This window comes from Botryllus schlosseri, chromosome 9 (genome assembly GCF_051294905.1).
Source record: "Botryllus schlosseri isolate E-star chromosome 9, Bs_hap1, whole genome shotgun sequence".
Taxonomy (NCBI): domain Eukaryota; kingdom Metazoa; phylum Chordata; class Ascidiacea; order Stolidobranchia; family Styelidae; genus Botryllus; species Botryllus schlosseri.
This window is the reverse complement of record NC_137244.1, coordinates 354178-374412: the sequence shown is the minus strand read 5'-3', so window position 1 is coordinate 374412 and position 20235 is coordinate 354178. Positions and strand designations below refer to the sequence as shown.

The window sequence follows — 20235 nt, the reverse complement described above, 5'->3', positions numbered from 1 at the left end:
GTGCGGAATAAAGATGCATTAACAATGTCGTTAATATAAATGAGGAAAAAAGTCGGTCCAAGGACTGAGCCTTGTGGCACTCCACAAGTTATATCTCTGGTAGTCGTTCTTAATGTCCCCAGTTTAACAAATTGTTTGCGGTTTGCCAGGTAGCTTTCAAGTACAGTTGCTGCAATACCCCTGATTCCATATTTTGGAAATGTAAAAAGAGGACACTTTTTCAGAAATTTCAGACATGCAAAACTGGAGAAGAATTCTCAAAAACCGGTAAATTTTTCCCACTTCGTGATCGGTTGACTAAAAAAAAAAAAGGTCACCACTTCTTTTTTTCGCTCAGGGCTAAAATCACCGGTTTTCCCTCCGAAATACCCGCCGGAGCTTCACTTCTGCGCTAATTTGCGGCATATCACTCGCATAATTTCCTCTAAATCTGACCTAAATTTTCAAAAAAGAGGACAAAATCTCAAAAAAGAGGACAAAAGGGCGTCCTCCGAGGACACTCTAAAAAAAGTCAAAAAAGAGGACAAATCCTCTTAAAAGAGGACGTATGGTAAGCCTACTATACAATGTCTGTGGAGTCGGTGAATTCGGAATTAGGATAAAGTAGTCTACAAGGCAACGTGTTTCAGAACATACATTCCCATTACACGAGATCCTCGTCTAAAGGAAACATCTACTTACCCCCACCCAATAGCAACCTAACTAAGAGATCTATTGACTACTCGGGACCTATCATCTGGAATGCATTACCACCACATATCCGTGAATTGCCTTATAATAGATTCAAAAAAGCCCTACTTGATCACCTCTTGTCGTTACACTAACACTGTTGCCCTACCTCGCCCAGACATTGCTTCATTGATCATTTGCTACCATTGTTTAATTTTTTTTCTATTTTCCTTTCTACTAAACATTTTTTACAGCCAGACTGTTCAGAGTCAAGTGTACCTGTTTGATGCTGGTGTGATCAGACTAGATGACCTTCACGGTCTTATCGATCATTCCTATCTCATACCGAATACTGTGCACGCATATTTTCTGTACCACCATCACTGCCGTTTGTTATGTATTTTGGTTGGATGAAAATAAAGACTCTCTCTCTCTAAAGATCGATTGACATTGCTGGTGCTCTTTTGGTCACGGTTGAATCAGACAATTGTAACTTCGAAATATGCCAGGTGATGTTGTTATATCTGAGAAAGCAAATTCATCGTTCCACGCAGAGTTGCAAACCCAGTTTTCGCGGGTGTCTTTGATTTGTACATGTCGCCAATGTCGCCAATGTCACCAATGTCACCAATGTCGCCAATGTCGAAGTCTATCTATTTTGTCAATGTCGCCAATGTCGCCAATGTCACCAATGTCGCCAATGTCACCAATGTCGGCTATGTCACCAATGTCGCCAATGCCGACATTGCCGACAATGCCACCATTGCCGACAATGTCGGCATTGCCGACGATGCCGCTCGGGGGCCGAAACTAGGATACTGTAATGACTCGAGTAAGGATTTTTGCTGACTCGACTCGACGTGAATCAATCTTGGTATTGACTTGACCTACACTCGGCTACTCAAGTAATTCGACTATCTAGCTACATACTACGCGATTCTTGACGGGAAGACCTGTAGATTGCATGGCCCAAACGCAAATTATTTATAACTAATCATATTATTTACATTATTAGGCCTGTTGAATTGAATGAACGTCGAAGTCTTTATACATTCCAGTGTAGGATTCGCGAGGAAAATACACGACCGGGCGTAGGTACGCTGGCAAAAAAAAGTACACTATTTCGCATTCCATTGGTGTCAGATAGTGCTCTGTCTGTGAACTTATCATTTGACTCCAAGGCCCCCAAATGAAGTGTGGACTGCGTCTCCCGAAGACACGAAACCTGTCACCTCGATTATTTTTCGAGCAAGCAAGATTATCTAACAAATGTTTATGGCATTTATACCTGTTGAGAGCGCGAAAACACGAAAGATTTCGTGTTGACGGTAGAGGCCGACTTTTATCAAAATGACGAGTGTCAGCTGAAAATATTCGGGTTCATTTCAATATCAATATACTATTCACTTGGTACGGTACTTAATTTGAAATTTCCATATCATCCATACTCTTACACAGAGGGGGGCCGACCGAGGTTGGCTCCAGAATTCCTACCTAAGTGTTGCAGGTTTATCTAGACTCCTCGCTATTCCTACCTAATGTTTTGGAGGTGTATCTAGGCTCCTCCTCGCCATGACATTCGTGTAAACCAGCGGTGGCCAAGGCCAACCAGCGGCCATAGAAGGAAATTTGTGCGGCCGTGGACACGTCATTCACTTACCCTCTCCATCAACTCTACCGTTGAATAAGTTTAGTGACATCTTTAAACTGAATAACATCAAACCGTAATTGGCGTAGGCCTAGAGTAATTGATATCAGCTAATGCTAAATCATAACGTTCAGAAGATATTTCTTCAATTTTGAGTTGGATAACCACCAGTCAGAGAGTCTCTTGAATCGATCACCCTACAGCATCGTCATAATCGTAATCTTCTATGCAATAGTAGGAGTAGGGTATCCCTAAATGGACTGAATCATATAGTTATCGAGTTCGGTCCCGGATCGGGATCAAAGAGGACTTTTCAGAATCACGAAGTGTTTGTCGCTGTTTCAACATTCGTCAACAGATCAAACATCACCAATTGTTATTGACCACCATGCCCGGCGGTAGGATAGGGTTATATGACAAAGATCGGCAAGAATACCTATCGTCATTCGCAATTCGCTGGATTTCTGCTTGTCCATAAGCAATGGTATATCACCTAGGCTTACCATACGTCCTCTTTTAAGAGGATCTGTCCTCTTTTTTGACTTTTTTGAAAGTGTCCTCGGAGGACGCCCTTTTATCCTCTTTTTTGAGATTTTGTCCTCTTTTTTGAAAATTTAGGTCTGATATGCCACAAATTAGCACAGAAGTGACGGTCCGGCGGATATTTCGGAGTGAAAAACGGTAAATTTAGCTCTGAGCGAAAAGATGACCTTTTTTTTTTTTTTTTAGTCAAAGTGGGAAAAATTCACCGGTTTTTGAGAATTCTACTCCGGTTTTGTATCTTGCAAATTTCTGAAAAAGTGTCCTCTTTTTGCATTTTCAAAATATGGTAAGCCTAATATCACCCCAACGTTTGTATCAATTGAGAATGTTCGGAAAATCTTGAAACGTGACTTCAGGAGGATAAGAGTCGTACCGGCGAAAACCGACACGATAACTACCGTTAGAGCGTTTGGAGTTACGTGCTCAATAGACGCACAGCATCCTGCCCAGCCAACACAAAACCGTAAAAGGATCATTCGGGATCATCTCGATTAGGTTCTGATTTTCTAAGTGTCGAGGGAATGTCTAAAATACGTAGTAGGATGGTCTTGTGGTTATATTCAATCAGAATAAATTCATACTCGGTGTTGTTTCATCTCATGCATTAGGCTTCGTTATATCCGGTAGTTAACCTAATAATGCAAATTTTCTATCTCTCGCTGGTATGACTAAAATACGTAGAAAGGATGACTTTGTCGGTACATTCAATCACGATGAATTCCCGTCCGGTTTTGTTCGATCTCATGCAGTAGCTTCGTTCTATCCATTAGAAAACAATGTTCTCCCTTCGTTTTATTGCGTGAGGATGTCACCGGTGTTGTATATTCGTGTTGTTGCTCTAAGGTCGAACAGTTTTGTTTTCTTCTGATATATATGATCTTCATTATATATATATTCGCTCTTTCGGTAATCTCGCATGTTCAACGAGTATGTCTAATAGTTTTATTCAGAGAATAACTAAATAAGTGAGATGTTGTACGTTTAAGAATATGATTATCGATGCGTGACTTCTAGAATGTTTCGGCGATTCAAATTTTACGTCATCGCGCTGGACGAAGATTTGACGCGCAACAGGTCGCAGCCAGGCATAGTTCGCTCTTTCTGTATGGTAAATGCCGTAAATATATAGGAATTGTGACTGACTGAGGTAGCGGGTTAAAGGTATATACGCAGTAGCATATAGCTTATGGGGTATTTCGAATTGCCTGTAGTATATGACGCCTAGAGCTGTTTGACTTTCTGCAAAACAGGTGTAGACAACTATAGAAAAGTTTCAGCTTTTCCAGGCTAGAATTAGAGCTAAACCGTTTTTTCCGAATTAGATTACAATTATATTGCTGGCATTTCGCTCTAATTTAGTGAAATTAGGCCACTATAATTATCTAGTTGTCCAAGTCGCTTCAAACATCTGAATTACCGGTACCTACCTACGGTATATCATAATATTTATGCTTGAATTTTCTAGGTATATAAGTCATATAGATACATACCTGTAGAACACTGATTCGTGATTTTATAAAAGTTGTGGCAAGAATGGACATTTTCAACTTGATGTTGATTAATGGAGCAAAATTTGATATTTGAGTGCAATTATACCTCGAATCCAGTGACAAGATTATTAATCGTTGAAACCAAACGCAGCTTGATTATGTTGGCCCAGAGAATTTGGCTAGCCAGACCATATTGATGGAATATGGTCACAGTAAGATAATATTTTGCGCTAATTTACATGAACTTTCCAACATTTGATTTGATATGTCCGCTAAAACAGTTATTATTCTGCTTTCGAATAAGACCTAAATTGCTGATTTCAATGGTAACTGTGTTTGTCAAAGGCTGTAAAGGTAATTTCTTTTCCATGTTAGATGTTTGTTTGTTTGTTTGTGGTGTTCATGGTGGTGGTTCGACTACACTCGTCATTTTACACCAGGCCGGTTCTTATTATTATCTTTCCGTATCTGCCCGATTACCAGTGAACTCGGCACTTAGTGAATTCGGCCGCACAAACTCGGCACTTAGTGAATTCGGCCGTGGTAGATCTGGTAGCGGTACCGGTCGCCATGATTAGTTACTGGAATGTTTGCCGGTGAACTTGGCACTTTGAGTGGTTGTCAATGTTGTACTGGGGTCAGGGCATGCGTAGATCACACAGTCACGGCATGATTAGATCACAGATTGCGTAATCGCGGGAAATAACGCGACGCTCTTCACTTGGTGAACTCGGCCCTTGGAGGAATTGGCACTAGAACACCTTCGCATTAGAAATGCATTTAATATGAATGAACAGTATCAAAAAGGAAATTTAAACGTGTCGTGGCTCGCGGTAGATCTCGTAATCTTGGGATCCTTCAACCCTGTTATCGAGACACCCTAACCCCAGAGTGGAATCGCCTCTCCAATGGCAAAAAATAATTTATTTTGACGTGATCATGCGAAACATTTGTTGATGAGGAACACTGGCTTGTCGTGATCGATAAACGAAGAAGCGCCGCTTGATCTTCCAGATTTTTGATCTCACATACAACGCCAAGATCCATCTTCTCAAAACTTACACGACACAGGCCCGTCACTCACGCCATCGATTCCAAGCAGACCGCGCGTGGTCGGTATATGAGCGCTGCGTTATTTCCCGCGGCTACGCAATCCGTGATCTAATCACGCCGTGACTGCGTGATCTACGGATGCCCTGACCTCCTTACAAGATTGACGAATCACTTGATAATACTATTATTAGTTTAATAATTCATATTAATAGCTGTTAATACACTTCATTACAAAATTTCCCGAGGGCCGAATTCACCAAGTGCCGAGTTCATCGGCAACCATCTGCCCACTTATAGCACGGCCCACTCCTAGGCTTTTTAAGACATGGCTATGCGGATCAGATGGCGAGGAGGAGCCTAGATAAACGGCCAACACTTCGGTAGGAATTATGGAGTCGACGTGTCAGGCTCGAACCCGCAATTCATTGGTGTTTAGCTATAATGGAGGGTACCACTACGTTACCTTGCGATACCTTGTAAAATGGGACCGTAGCATTTGGCATTTCACGTGGCAATTGACTTTTGTGTGGAAAATTGTGTTCGTTTTAGAACTTATCCGAAACTTTTATTCCGCCATAGATTGTATATGCTAAAACGAAGCCACTCACCACAAAGGAGGATTTGAAGAAGTTTGATGACATATTGAATGAAAGCAAAAGCCTTTGCAAGAGATGTGGTATGTTGAATCTGTTTTGTTATTTTCAAATGCTTACCGATAGCAGACGGTATATATAAACGTAAGATGTGGAAGCTATCAAGGTGTTATGTTTATTTGTTTTTAGAAATTCAGTCAGTCAAAGTGGACGATCGTATTGCTTGGATTATATTTAGGCTTATTTTAGCATCTTTGAGATGCAACTCTGAACGTGGTCGGTCATGAACAGTCAACTAATTCTGTTCCTATATTGACATATCAGACATTTGCACTCGTACCGTTGGCGGCGACAATATTGGTCAGTCAGCAAAAAGCATCATGAAGAAGGTTGCCAGTCTGGTGAAATTATAGCAGAGTCGGAAAGAATGGGAAATACGCTTTCATCAACCTCCATTTGAACAAGATCACATATAGTAAGAGACATTCATGATATGCTGCAAATGTCACTGTGTTCTTTGTCTAGTCACCCCACTCTTGTAACTATTGAGGCTTCATGCCAGGGTTGTAACCAAGTCACAAGGCTCCGAGTCGCAAGTCAATCTCACTTTTATAGTTTTGACTCGAGTCATTCTCAATTCACCACCGAGTCAAGTCCGAGTCCAAGTCAGCGAGCAGAGGGCCGAGTCCGAGTTATGGTATTATGATTCGAGCCAGAGTCATTGTGTTAGCTGCTCAGTTTCCAATTTAAGTCTTGTTAAACCAACTTTTTATATATTTTTTGTGATATCGAGTGGGTCGCATTTATAATATACGAATTTTCCTTACTTTTAGCAGTTTCTGGCCGCATTTTCAAATACCAGTATCAATAGACGAAATCCCAATAGCGATTTGCTGTACTATTCTTTGAAATAATAATGAAATGTCGGTCTTGGCCGTCTGAGTCTCAAGTCATGCGCAATGAGTCGAGTCATTTCAGTACTTTGAGAAGATGACCTGAGTCAAGTCGAGTCAACAGAAAATCCTGACTCGAGTCTTACAACCCTGCTTCATGCAATGAGCATTTACTTTGAAGATAAATAGTAATTAAATAACTGGTTGGTGGTACAAAATTTTAATACTGCTTTCAAAAGTACCTTCATGATAAACGTTATTGAAACCCGAAGAACTTTTCGCGTGCCTATTAAAGAGCTACCGGCACCATAAAGGAAGCAAAACAGAGTTGAATTCAAAACCAGATGGAGAATTATGACGCATTAATGTCGAATTTAGAAATAACATCAATGGAGCCAGAACACAGCAACAATGCAGTGCATAACAACGGTTGCGTAAAACAGTATGACAGCGTGACACAATTCTTTAATTATTTGTTATAGTGGTGCCACCGTAAATACTATTTTATTAAAATCCGAATTTTTCGATGGCAATGACTCCGCTTCCACTTGTTTGAATCGAACCAAATTTGATGAACATCGTTTCTATACTTAACCTAACACTTTCATGGGGTGAACAGAAAATTTTCAAATTTTTTCCATTTATTTTTTTTATAATAAATAGAAACTTTCTTTTCCTGTAGCAATGCGGCTACTGGTTGGAATTGAACCAAATTTGGTGTGTAGGCTTGAATTAGGTAACCTAACAATTTTATCAAGTAGCAAGAACGATTTGAGAAAAAAAAAATCATTTTTTAAGAGCCCTAATGTCCATGTCAGAGAAACGTTTTAGGGTAGGACTACTCACATGTCTCGCAGCGTTCTCTACATAATTGTCAATTGCGATACAAACTGTTCGCTTGTATTGGTCAAGCCATCCAACTTCGAATTGTAAAATGTTGGGAGTCTTGATATCAAAATTTTGAAAGGTTTCGGAATCTGTCAAATTATACAAAAAAATTTAGCAAATTCTTTGATATATTTCATCCATTTCGGACTCGATCAACGTAAAAGAATTAGTAAATATTTTATACAATATATTGTATTTGTAGTTGAAGTATAGTAATAATTCTTATGGTTACCGCACTTGTAACGATTCACGGCTTAACTGTAATAATTAGAATGATGTAACTTTCAAATTGTCATGCATTTTGCAACAACATTGTTCTCAATTTTCAAGGTGCTGACCATTGGAGGAAGAATCACCCTTAAACCGGGAATTCACGATCCGTAAACGCGGCCGACTGTTTCCCTCCTCAAGAGGAAGGAAGAGAAAAAGGGAGCAGAAATAGCAAGAGTGTGACAAGTCGCGTCCATTCGCTTTAATGCGTATTTCCATCCGCGAAGCGCGAAGTAGTAGGTGGGAAAACTAATGGGCGTTTGGTTAGCGCTTTATGAGGTTGACTCCAGCGCTGTATTTGCTAAATGTTGCGGTGAAATAGGGGCGGTGTCATTTGGTATCAATATTGACTATTAAAAGACTATTTGTTAGTGGTCATGGATTTGTTCGGCCAGTATGCAGTAATTTCTGATGGTCACTTCCCGGGCTTCTGTTCTCTAACCCCTCATGATTGTTATTCTGCTTCTAGTAAGATTGTCGATTCTAATGTTTTATCGTATCATTTGTCGGAGGTTTCGCTCGCTTTTTTTACAACGTTTTGCTCTCTGCTAGGTCAATTACTGGCTGAGTATCACTACAGCCTAAGAAACTGCACTAATTCTCATTTTAATGTCTTGCTGGTTATCTTGCTGTCAATTCTAATAATTTGTTAATGTCTATACTAGTGCCGCCACTCAAATGTTTTGTTCTCTGTACACAATATTGTTAGGTCTTCAGCTTTCCAGGCAGAGTATCATTCCACTTTCTAGACTTGAGTATATATCTCTCCAACTAGCTGCCAAATAATTGATTCATTTGGATTGTTGAATTGATCATTTTTGACAGAATGTGAAGAACTTTTAGTCAAGAATTCTTTTTGTGTTAGTGGCTGTTTTCAAAGATTGCTGAAGTAGTCATCGTTGATCTTGATAATCAAGTAGAAGTGGCGATTGAAGTCAGTTCTCTAGTCATATAATAATAAAAAATATAATAATAAAAACTTGAAAACTTGAGTGGAAATAGTCCAGAATCAAATCCATTTTAGTAAGTATGGGTGAAAAAAATGTAGGAGTCATTCGTTACTCGCTACCTCTGCCATTTTCGCAGTACGAATGTCTTAGCTAATAATCGTCATTTTCATTTTATTTCTACAGGGTGTTGAAAAGAAAACGCCAGAGGGATTATCATCATCAGACGATGAAACCTTCTGATTACTGACTGTTCTCATAGTTTCATTCATTGCTACTTGGCCCTACAAGTAATTTCGTTCGTTTCATTTTTTACACCGGCATTGTTTACTTGCCAATTCGTTTTGAATTGAATTACCGCAAATGTGATTAATATGTAGTAGATAATGTGGTGTGTGTGTGTGTACGCAGCCGTGATCAGGTTATGCCCAGTGGTAGAAAACAGGTTATTATATCAGGATATTCTTTTAATGTAGGATCTACATTCTACTCACCATGTTTAAAGGCTGTAGCATCTGCATAATATTTACATTATTGAAGGACATTGAAAAGACATTGAATTGAGTCGACACAAAATCCCCCTTTCTACGACCTGCCGAGATCTAATATCTACTATATCGGGCTCGGCTTTCTACATCTTTGGTCTGTACTGTGTTTACTGGGTGGTAAAACGGTCGGGATGTTGATATCGTTATCATGTCAATGAAATGAAAAACAAACTACTTCCGGTCGTGTATATTTTCATAGCAAATCTAACACTGGAATGTATAAAGACTTCGACGTTTATTCAATTCAACAGGCCTAATAATGTAAATAATATTAGAGTTATACATAATTTGCGTTTGCGGCCAATCTTCAGGTCTGGTCGAAATCGAAAATAATCGCCGATGTCTGTTTTGCATGCGTCGGTCTCCTCAATCTTGCAAGTGGTTTGTACCAGATAAGTCCGTAAGTTATCCCATGCGGTCTGGAGTCATGCGCAATGACTCAAGTACAGTACAACGTGCCAACTTTTTGCCGGCGTACCTTACGTCCAGTCGTGTATTTTCATCGCCAATCTTACGCTAGAATGTATAAAGACTTCGACGTTTATTCAATTCAACAGGCCTAATAATGTAAATAATATGATTAGTTATATGATAATAACATTGATAATGACATTTATTCAATTCAACGTAGGCCTAATACTGTAAATAATATGATTAGTTATAAATAATTTGCGTTTGTGGCCATGCAATCTTCAGGTGTTCCCGTCAAGAATCGCGTAGTATGTGGCAAGATAATCGAAGTACTTGAGTAGCCGAGTGCAGGTCAAGTCAATACCAAGATTGATTCGAGTCGAGTCACCAAAAATCCTTACTCGAGTCATTACAGTATCCTAGTTTCGGCCCCCGAGCGGCATCGTCTGTAATGTCGGCAATGTCGGCATTGGAGACATTGGTGACATAGCCGACATTGGTGACATTGGCGACATTGGTGACATTGGCGACATTGACAAAATAGATAGACGTCGACTTTGGTGACATTGGCGACATGTACAAATCAAAGACACCCGTTTTCGCCGTTTAATTTCCCATTCCTTATTGTTCTTGTTTCTGTTCAAACCATTCGCAGTGAGTGAAACACTAAAAATGTACTATACGCAGCGGGATTCTCTTGAACCAGAGTCCAACCGAATACTGATTCAAAACAATAACAATCTAAACTCGAGCATATATCAAGAAACCAGAACAATCCAAAATGAGTATTCAAACGAAACAGAGACGGTGCGATAGGAGAGCTAAGCAGATGAATTAATATGTAACGAAGCCGTGTGAGTATTATTTGCGTTCATAATTAAAGATGTCGCGGGCCGCAAAATAAACCTCTGCGGGCCGCGGGCTGAGAACCCCTCCCAGCAAACACCCGATATCCCATGGATTTACTGGTATGTCCACAATTGTTCCAACTCGTCCCACCTCCCAAGGTTAGTTACTGAGGACTTGCTCAGTTTGTCGCAAATTGAACGTCCAGTTAGGTAACTCCAGGTGACTTCCAGTGGAAGAAATTTTTAGAATCTTCCTATTCCCGTCACCAATGAATATTCCAAAGGATGTCATGGTCATGTCATGGATGCCCCTACTTGGATATCGTTTTCATGGAGTCCAGCTGGCTTGTTCAAAATAAAGACTCTCTCTCTCTCTCTGTTCAAAATGGCATATTATCAATATTCATCCCCACGTGGGATGCACATGCACATCTCGCGGACGAAATCGTAAGACATATAGGCTATATAGCCATTTATTGGTGTACTGTTTTTTTTTTAAATATATCGCAATCCTGCTTTGTATTGATTTAATGAAATTGTTAATAAGCTGAACTATAGGCCTAAAGAGGCATATAGCAGGACCCAGGCGTGCACCTGCTCCTGCACAACTGCACAGTGCACATCATGGCGAAATACGTGTTCTGAATATGTATACTATCCCAATATGGTGAAATACAAGAACAAATGTGAGCATCAAGGTGAAATTGTGATGCATGTGGCGGCATCACAACGTGATTCAGTAAGCATGATACGCCATGACCAATTGAACGTCCGTAGCACACAACACGTCAAGTCTGGTATCTCAACAATCGCGGCCCAGACAGCCTTCTTCCTTCTCCGTCACGTGATACCTGCTCAGTGCAGCGCGACGGCGCGTGCTTCTGGCATTTGAATCTGAGTTGATGTCTGTGTGACTGATGCGACGAGTTTCTTAGAGATAATGGACGCAAACAAAACAGTCATTAGTCATTGATTAGATTGAGAAGCTGTACGAAGCGAAAGATTGATTGATGCATGTTGGTCGAAGCTTTCGAAATTGATATGTCCAGGCGCTGAATAGTCCAGTCCTGGCAAACTGAGCCCAGCGATATACTGCAGGCCCGCAATATAGTCAAGTGAGGGTAACCCTAAAAGGAGGGAACGCGGAAACTGCGGAAAACGCGGAATTCGCGGAAATGGCCCCTAAAACGCGGAAACTGCGGAAAAAGCGGGAAACCTCTATTCCTAGAGCGCTGAAAACAGAGGAAAACGCGGAACGCGGAACAGTCGGTCATTGACCTCTATCGAGCACAAAGTTGGCACTAAAACGAGGAAACAGCAGAACGCGGGACAGTCGTTCATCGACATTTGTAGATCTCATTGAAGGAACTCTAAAGTCTAAAACGAGGGAACTGCGGGACACCAATTTTAGAGTGACGCGATTTGGGCCTCATAAATAGCAGAGAACTGTCGTAATAGTTGAAAATTGAAATTACTAGGTATCTGAGAGTCATACAGTCGTTCACTAACAATTATACACCTGGCCTCGCGAAACATACCTTGAAAACGCGGGAGCTGCGGGACACCCTAGTTTTCGAGTATAAGGCAGATTTAACCTCACAAACGACCGCAAACCGTCGTGATAGTTATAAATCAAACTTTTGAAGTATCTGAGGGTTAAGCCTTCGGCAACTGACCCTAATAAACGCTGAACATAGGGCCGTAACAGCACTTCGTCGCCCCCCCCCCAAACGTTGGTCTTGGGCCCCCCCATAGGGTGATAAATCGGACTTCTGGGGGCTTCGCCCCCCTGACCCCCCTTGTCTACCCGCTCATTGGGGATAATTGACATCAATATGTTTGTCCGTTTAGTGGGACTCCCATTCTCGCCTAGACGCGCGAAGCGCGAAAAATCTCAAGAATTCATGATTGAATCGGTCAGTATCATCGGGGATTGCATATATATATTGCTATCAATTTTTCATCCCCTATCTGCTGACGTATTCAGATTTACCGGTAGAGCTGAGTGAGATAGGTAGGACCCCTCAATGATAATTAAACATCTTCAGGCGTTTACCCGTTGGCAGGAACGAAACAGCACTTCGTCAGGTCCCAAAGAAACTTGGGTCTTGGGCTCCCATAGGGTGATAAATCGACCCCGGTAACCGACCCCCCCCCCATCCCATCTTGTTGATCGCTTTTGCCACGAAATCAGCCGTACTGTTTAGTGAGCCAGCGCGAGGCGCTAAAACTTTCGATAATTAATGATAAAATCGGTCAATAAGATCGGGAATTGCATATTGGTATATCAATTTCTTGTCCTCTCTGCTCACTTTATCAGATTTACCGGTAGAGCTGAGTGAGGTGTCTTGGAAACTGTAGGGCCCGTAAATAATAATTAAACATCTTCTTCGGCGGGCGGACCCGGTCGTATGACTTCGTTACCTGAGGTTATTTCGTGACCTCCTGTCTGCTTTATCAAAAAATATAGAATCGGGCAAAGGTACTAAACTAAAAGACGCACACGATTTCAAATTGGTTTTTCTTCACTGGCGTAGGCCTATAATTTTTCACCGCGGGATGGAATTCGTCTTCTGAGGTTCAGATTGCCAAGACAGGAACATTCGGCGCCAGTCATTTAGGCGCCTAGGCTATGGACAATCAAAGCTATATATATTTTGTATATATAACGAAGTTTTCGGTCAGCGTAAGGGCAGTCCTTTTCGGCCAAGGTTTTTACGCTGCCGATCGTTTTGGCACACTTCTTGGAGTCGCATGTAATATGTCCTAAATCGTTCTATGTCTTGGTGCGTCGTGTCGCGGTATTGGCGAACGCCGATATGTCCATTTCTAAAAATCTTTCGTGTTCTTTTCTTGGGGAAAGAGTACCAAAAAATCATGATATTTGGCACCTCGAAATCGCGCGAAACGCGAAAAATTTTTTTAAAGTTGCATAAATTTTCAAAAAATACTTTATAATTTATGCTAATTCACGAAATAATTTTGGGCCCCCTTCGAGCTCGGCCCCCCCCCAATTGGGGGTTTTGGGGTGCGGCAGTTACGGTCCTGCCTGGCGGAATATATATAGAAAACGCAGAAACTGCGAACACCTTAATTTTCGAATACAACGCAGATTTAGCCTCACCACACCATCGGCCGCGAACTGTCGTGATAGTTAAAAATCGAACTTATGAAACGAGGGTTAAACATTCGGTCACTAACGATTATACACGCGCAGCGTGGCCTCGTGGCGAACATCTAGAAACCGCGGGACACAAATGTTCGAGTATAAGGCAGTTTATGCCTCAAATGGACGAGGACTGTCGTATAAAGTTAAAGATTGAACTTATCAAGTATCTGCGGGTCAAACATTCGTTCACTAACGATTATACACGCCCAGCATATGGCCTCGTGGCAAATATCTAGAAACCGCGGGACACCCTACATTGCCAGTATAAGACGAGTTTGGCCTCACAAATGGCCGAAAACTGTCGTAATAGGTGAAAATTGAAAATATGCGAGGTATCTAATGGCCAAACATTTGGTCACTTAGCCCTGTAAGCGCTGAACATGGCCTGGTGAAAAATATCTAAAAAACGCGGAAACTACGGAACACCCCGAATTTCGAGTATAACACGAATTTGGCCTCACAAATGGCCGAGAACTGCCGTAATAGTTAAAAATTGAGCTTATGAGTTATCTGATGGGTAAACATCATCATTGGTTTATTAGCAATTTTATCAGTCACTGACCCTAATAGACGGTAAACAGGGCAGTGTCGGGCAGACATGGGGTGATCACTTCATGATTGTAATCGATTGCGATTACGATAACTTCTGAATGACGCGATCACGATTACGATTACGATTACAGCAAAATCAGGAAGTAGTCGATTACGATTACATTGGAAAAGTAATCACGATTACTCACGATTACATTTATTTTGCATCTTAGAAGCTATGTTGGAAGATAATATATGGATTGCGCTGAAGAGGCCTAATGAGATAACAAATTCCCTTTAAAAAGAGATACGTCATTTGCTTGTTACGTCATAAGGTACCCATTGCCCATTTTTATAGAGGTCAATTTATCGCGCCCAATGATTTGCATTCTTGCCAGGGCCAAAATTGCCGCATCCCGAATTTCCCAATAGGGTAGGGAGCGAGCTCGAAGGGGACTCAAAAGTATTTCGTAAACCAACATAAGTTACAGAGTATTTTCCAGAGATGTAAAATTAACTTGAAAATCCTCTCTAGATCAGTGATTCCCAACCGCGGCTCCAAGCTAGCCTACTTGCGGCTCCCATTGACGTTGGAAAATTCAAAAGAAATATTATCAAATCAACTTGAAACAAACAAAAAAATTGATATTCAAAAATTACACTTGCTTGGCTTGGAATCTGGAGTTTATAATTAAGGGTGGAGACCAATTCCTTTGCTGTCGAGTAGCGATTCTCTACTCGACTCGATTTCGTTACTCAACTCACGTCAAAAAGTATGCTCACACTCAAATGCGTTTGGATCGTCACTCAAATGTAAGTCTGCTCAACATCAGACTTAATTAAGTGCAGGTGCTGGTGTTGCAACACGTTTTACAACGCTATCTGACCCTCAAACCAATGGATCATTTGACTTGAATGTTAAGTTCAACGGCCGCAGTGACGGAATGAATGCTTTTTCCCCACGATGAAAGTTTTTTCAAGTCCTGTTGTAGTTAATGTGGCCACTGACCCTGGTAATTTACGACTTGAGTTGCTAGACATGCAGTCAGATATAAAGACATGGCAATGTGTTTGTGCGTCTCACGGAAGTTTTTTTTTCTAGTTTGCTACGCTTGAGCCACTACAATATCGTTTGATTATATAACAAACCAGAGGTCACGAATTAACAACATGTAATTATAACAAGACACCAGTGGTTATAATTATGAATTACCTACCCCCAGCTCTACACGTAGGTGATTGTGTGGCGAGATAGCGCAGTGGTATAATCCACGGCTGCAACGCCATTGGGTTGCGGGTTCGAGTCCGACCGAGGTCGGCTTCAGAATTCCTTTCTAAGTGTTGGAGGTTTATCTAGGCTCCTCTTCGCCGCCTCATCCGCGTAAGCGGTGTCTTACAATAAGCCTAGAAGTGGGCCGTGCTAAAAGTCTCAGTCTTCAACTTGCGATTACCACCCTATGGGGGACGAGTTGCTGTTTTGGTTCTGATTCCAGCTACAGCCCATGCTAACATGATATATAAGCTCATGGCTATGGCGGCAGGAGTAGTAAGGATTGATCAAATTGGTACCGTCCAATCACAGAGCGCCACGTCATCCTAATTGCCACGCCTATATGACGCCCATTGTCACGCCTACAGGATGCCCATTGCCACGTCACCTGCCACTGCCACATCGTGTGTATTTATGAGCAAATTTCATTGTTTTGTGAATTTCAGTACCGGTTTTCCATGTATATTTAGCAATATGTATTGAATAACTTGAAATGTATCATCACTAATTAATTAATATCAAATGCGATTTTAAGCGCTGCGACTTGAAAATATTAATATAATAACTTACTTTTTTGGATATAAATAACATTCAGATTACACATAAATTTCGAAAACTATGATCAATGATATCGTTGATCGGTATTGCGTCGATTCGCGTGCTGAAATCCTCCAAATCGGTTGATGTTTCGAGGTACACCGCTTTGCTGCCATCCGACGCTGCGATCACTAATTAATCAATATAAAATGCGAATTTGAGTGCTGCGACTTGAAAATATTAATCCCTACGCTTCTGATGAATGATTTTATGTGATAAGGACCTTGGTAACATTCAGATTCTGCAGCGATTGTTTGGATATACATTTTATCAACACCCCACTAAACCATAGGGCGTTATATTACTCTATTGGTCGGAGATAACTCATCCGTCCATATTTTTAAACTTGATTTTATGTGTACAAGGTACGGTTTCTGCGGTCTCCACATTTACGACTTATTTTGATTAGACGCAGGTAAGCGATTCTCAAGTTCAGAGCTATGGAAACAAATCAGTCGCATGTGCTCGTTCCGAAGTCGCAACAGCTTACTGAGCTTAGTAGCATATACGCGAATCCCAAGGCGAAAATAATCGAACGAACTATAGCCGCAGGCGCGCGATTCTCAGGGCTGTAATTATACAAACACTTTATCTGCATATACGCGAACCCCAGCGTTATAACGACAGGGACTAATTAACGCGTTCTGAAGCCGTAAATTTAATCAACTTCAATGATATGGCCATGATTTAAAGATGGTAATATCTCTTAATGACTTTAATACTCTGAATTTTAAATTATCCACACCTATTGGTTGAAATGTTGTTAAGTAACTAATGTTTTCAACATGACCTAAACGCAAAGTGCACGAATTTCCATGTTGATCAAATACCACAAACTTTGCTTGCTTTCAGAGTCAGTAACTGAGCGCATAACAGAATTTACCCAAAATAGTCGGTACTCCGAAAATTTTGTATAGTAGAAGTTTTTAAATTTATTTTACACTCGCGGTTTTATTGTTATATATTAAAATTAAACAATCACCTTCGCTGCAGGTACGCGATCCCTAACGTTATAATGATAGGGACAAATTAGCCGCATGAAAGCGAGTCTAATGAATATAACGACAGACAACAAGTTAGTTGAAAAGTAAAACTAATCGTGACCGATGCATTAATGACTTCAATACTCTGTATTTTAAATTATCCATACCTATGATTCGAAACGTTGTTAAGTAAGTCATGTTTTCAACACAACCTAAATGCAGTGCACGAATTTCCATATCGATCAAATACCACGAATTTTGCTTGCTTTCAGAGTTAGTAACTAAGCGCGTAACATAATTTAATCGTAAGCTTTACTTGAATTTTTTAAATTAAGGTAGAAGTAGCCATTTACGAGTAAGTAAAACGTTAGTATTTTAGGTTCATTTCTGCCTAATACTATAATTGTCATGGTGTTGAAGCAGTCCAATATCATAAACACTTGAAAGAATTTGTTGCATGCAGCTAAAAACCTAATTGAGTACTCGGAAGAAGTACAAGTAGCACAGTTTGTGGTGTTTGTATGACATCAAAATTTACGTACTTTTCGCTTACCTTATGTTAATAGTGTTCCTCGTCTATCTACTTTATAAGATTCAGTGTAGAAATTCAGTAGAAATGTAAACACGCTTGAATATGACTAAAACTCGCATAAGCATTACACTATGATTGATTATTTCAATTAGCAAGCATAATAGATCATCACCTAATGAATGCAAGGACGAGTTCGCAAGTGGAAAATAAGTCAGATCGCTCGAAATAATAGTCCCGAGTTGCGTAAAGCTAATGTTTTCCCCGTAGCTGAGATCAAGGTTAGCAATTTCGCCTATGGGAATGAGGTATTAGAAAATACCAATTCGAGAGGTTCTCTACTAGATAGTGCCTATACTCACGTTTACAACACAACCTAAACGCAAAGTGCACGAATTTCCATATTGATCAAATACCACAAACTTTGCTGGCTTTCAGAGTTAGTAACTAAGCGCGTAACAGAATTTACCTAAAAAAGTCAGTACTCCAAAATTTTTGTAAAGTATAGCTTTTTGGCGTTGGATTTAAGTTCCAATGAACAAGTGTTCACATATGGGTTCGAATCCCACACCCACTACGTTTTACGAGAATTAATATTTTTAGATTCAAATTTAGCGTATTGAGTACTTTTTCTGCCTTTTTCAGCGCATTAGAGACGTTTACACTATGGATTTCGTGAGCTTTACTTGAGTTTTATAAATTAGCGTAAAAGTAGTCATTTCCGAGTAAGTAAAACGTTCGTATTGTAAGTTCATTTCTGCTTAATACTATAATTACCATGGAGTTGAAGCAGTCCAATATCAAAAACACCCGAAAGTATTTGTTGCATATAGCTAAAAACCTAATTGAGTACTCTGAAGAAGTACAAGTTGCACAGTTTGTGGTATTTCTATGACATCGAAATTTAGCTGACCAGAACTTATACTTGAGTACTTCGAAATGTACAAGTACTTTACCTTCACACGACGTTTCTGTAAAATGAATACTGATTTTATTAAAAAATAAAAAATACCTAGAGCAATTATAAAACGCATCTTCGAAACTTTTGGTCTAGTTCATCCGCTTGCATTTCGAAACGGACCATCACGACAAGACTCTAGCCCACCACATTGAAAAGGAATAAGGCATCGGGTTTGCAGAAAAAAGAAGAAGCAAAAGATGCTAAGTAAAGTGGCTACCAGGGTTTTGTAATTACTCGAGTCAACCAAAAGTTTCGAAGATGCGTTTTATAATTGCTCTAGGTGTGAAATAGACATCGCACTCTTGCGGGGAAACAACACGAATTCAGTCTTCACACCGCAGAAACACAGCCGCTTGGTTAACATCACAAAACCGCAATTGAACTCAAGATTGCCATACACGGAATCGCTGTTAACGATGTCTGACTGCGGCGTTTCGACGAGTAACGAATTCTCGTATTTAGTATTGATTGTGACACATACTCAAAACAGCGACAGTTTTCACAACCCGGTACATACATTGAACCAACTGATGTAAGGTGAAACACCACGTTCACACCAAAAAAAAGTTTGCAGGGTATGACCACCACCAACATATAGAGTAGTGAGTGAGTAATTAAACTACATACCCCGATTTTACTATATTCCGAGATCCGGATCACGATTCAAGTCTACCTGAGAATCCGAACTACCCTGTGAAGTTGATATATCAAGTTGTGAACCGTGAAAGGGTTGTAATCTCGTTGAAATAGTGTGCGACACATTTTTCCACAAGTCGAATGCATGTCGGTTCATACTAAGACCATGTTACGGTCAAATATGTGTGTTTTTCTGTCTCCAAGTCAGCTACCCCCACATTGAATGTACAGAGTCGGTGCATGTATGAGACTTCAGAACATGAATTTGTAATCCATGATGCTTGTAGTGCCGGCCATGATGTTATCCATGATGTATGTAATGTCACACACCTCCTTTACGCGAATACTTGGTATCTATGAACAATCGTGAAGTATACTGGATGTGTAATGTCTTGTTATTTTCATGGAAACACGGGGGTGTAACATGTTTGAATATTGTTCATTGGTTTGTCGATTCAGAGTTGATATCCGGATCCGGTTAATACTTTCTCGGGTTTCCGATTTCAAACTGAACGGTGGGATATGTATTGACCAATAAAGAGTGACACAATATAGTAAACATGTGTGAGAAAACTCACAAGTAACCCGGATTTGTTAGCGCGACGGGGACATAAATTCAACCATTATCCGTGTACCAAGCAGTTACCAAAGTCATGGAGGTTGCTAATTTCAACATATTGACTCTGTAGGAGGCTAAAGCACGAACCGGGACACACACAGACACACACACACCAGGACACACAATATCCGTCGATTTC

The 20235-nt window shown here is 40.5% G+C and overlaps 1 long non-coding RNA gene across 1 annotated transcript; it reads left to right on the top strand.

Annotated features, from left to right (window-relative positions):
* Nucleotides 1-5937: 5937 nt before the first annotated feature.
* LOC145446886 (uncharacterized) lies at nt 5938-9656 on the top strand. The gene is made up of 4 exons (XR_013917380.1): nt 5938-6079; nt 6321-6471; nt 8108-8287; nt 9181-9656. It is a non-coding gene; the product is annotated as an uncharacterized LOC145446886 (long non-coding RNA).
* The last annotated feature ends 10579 nt before the right edge of the window (nt 9657-20235 follow it).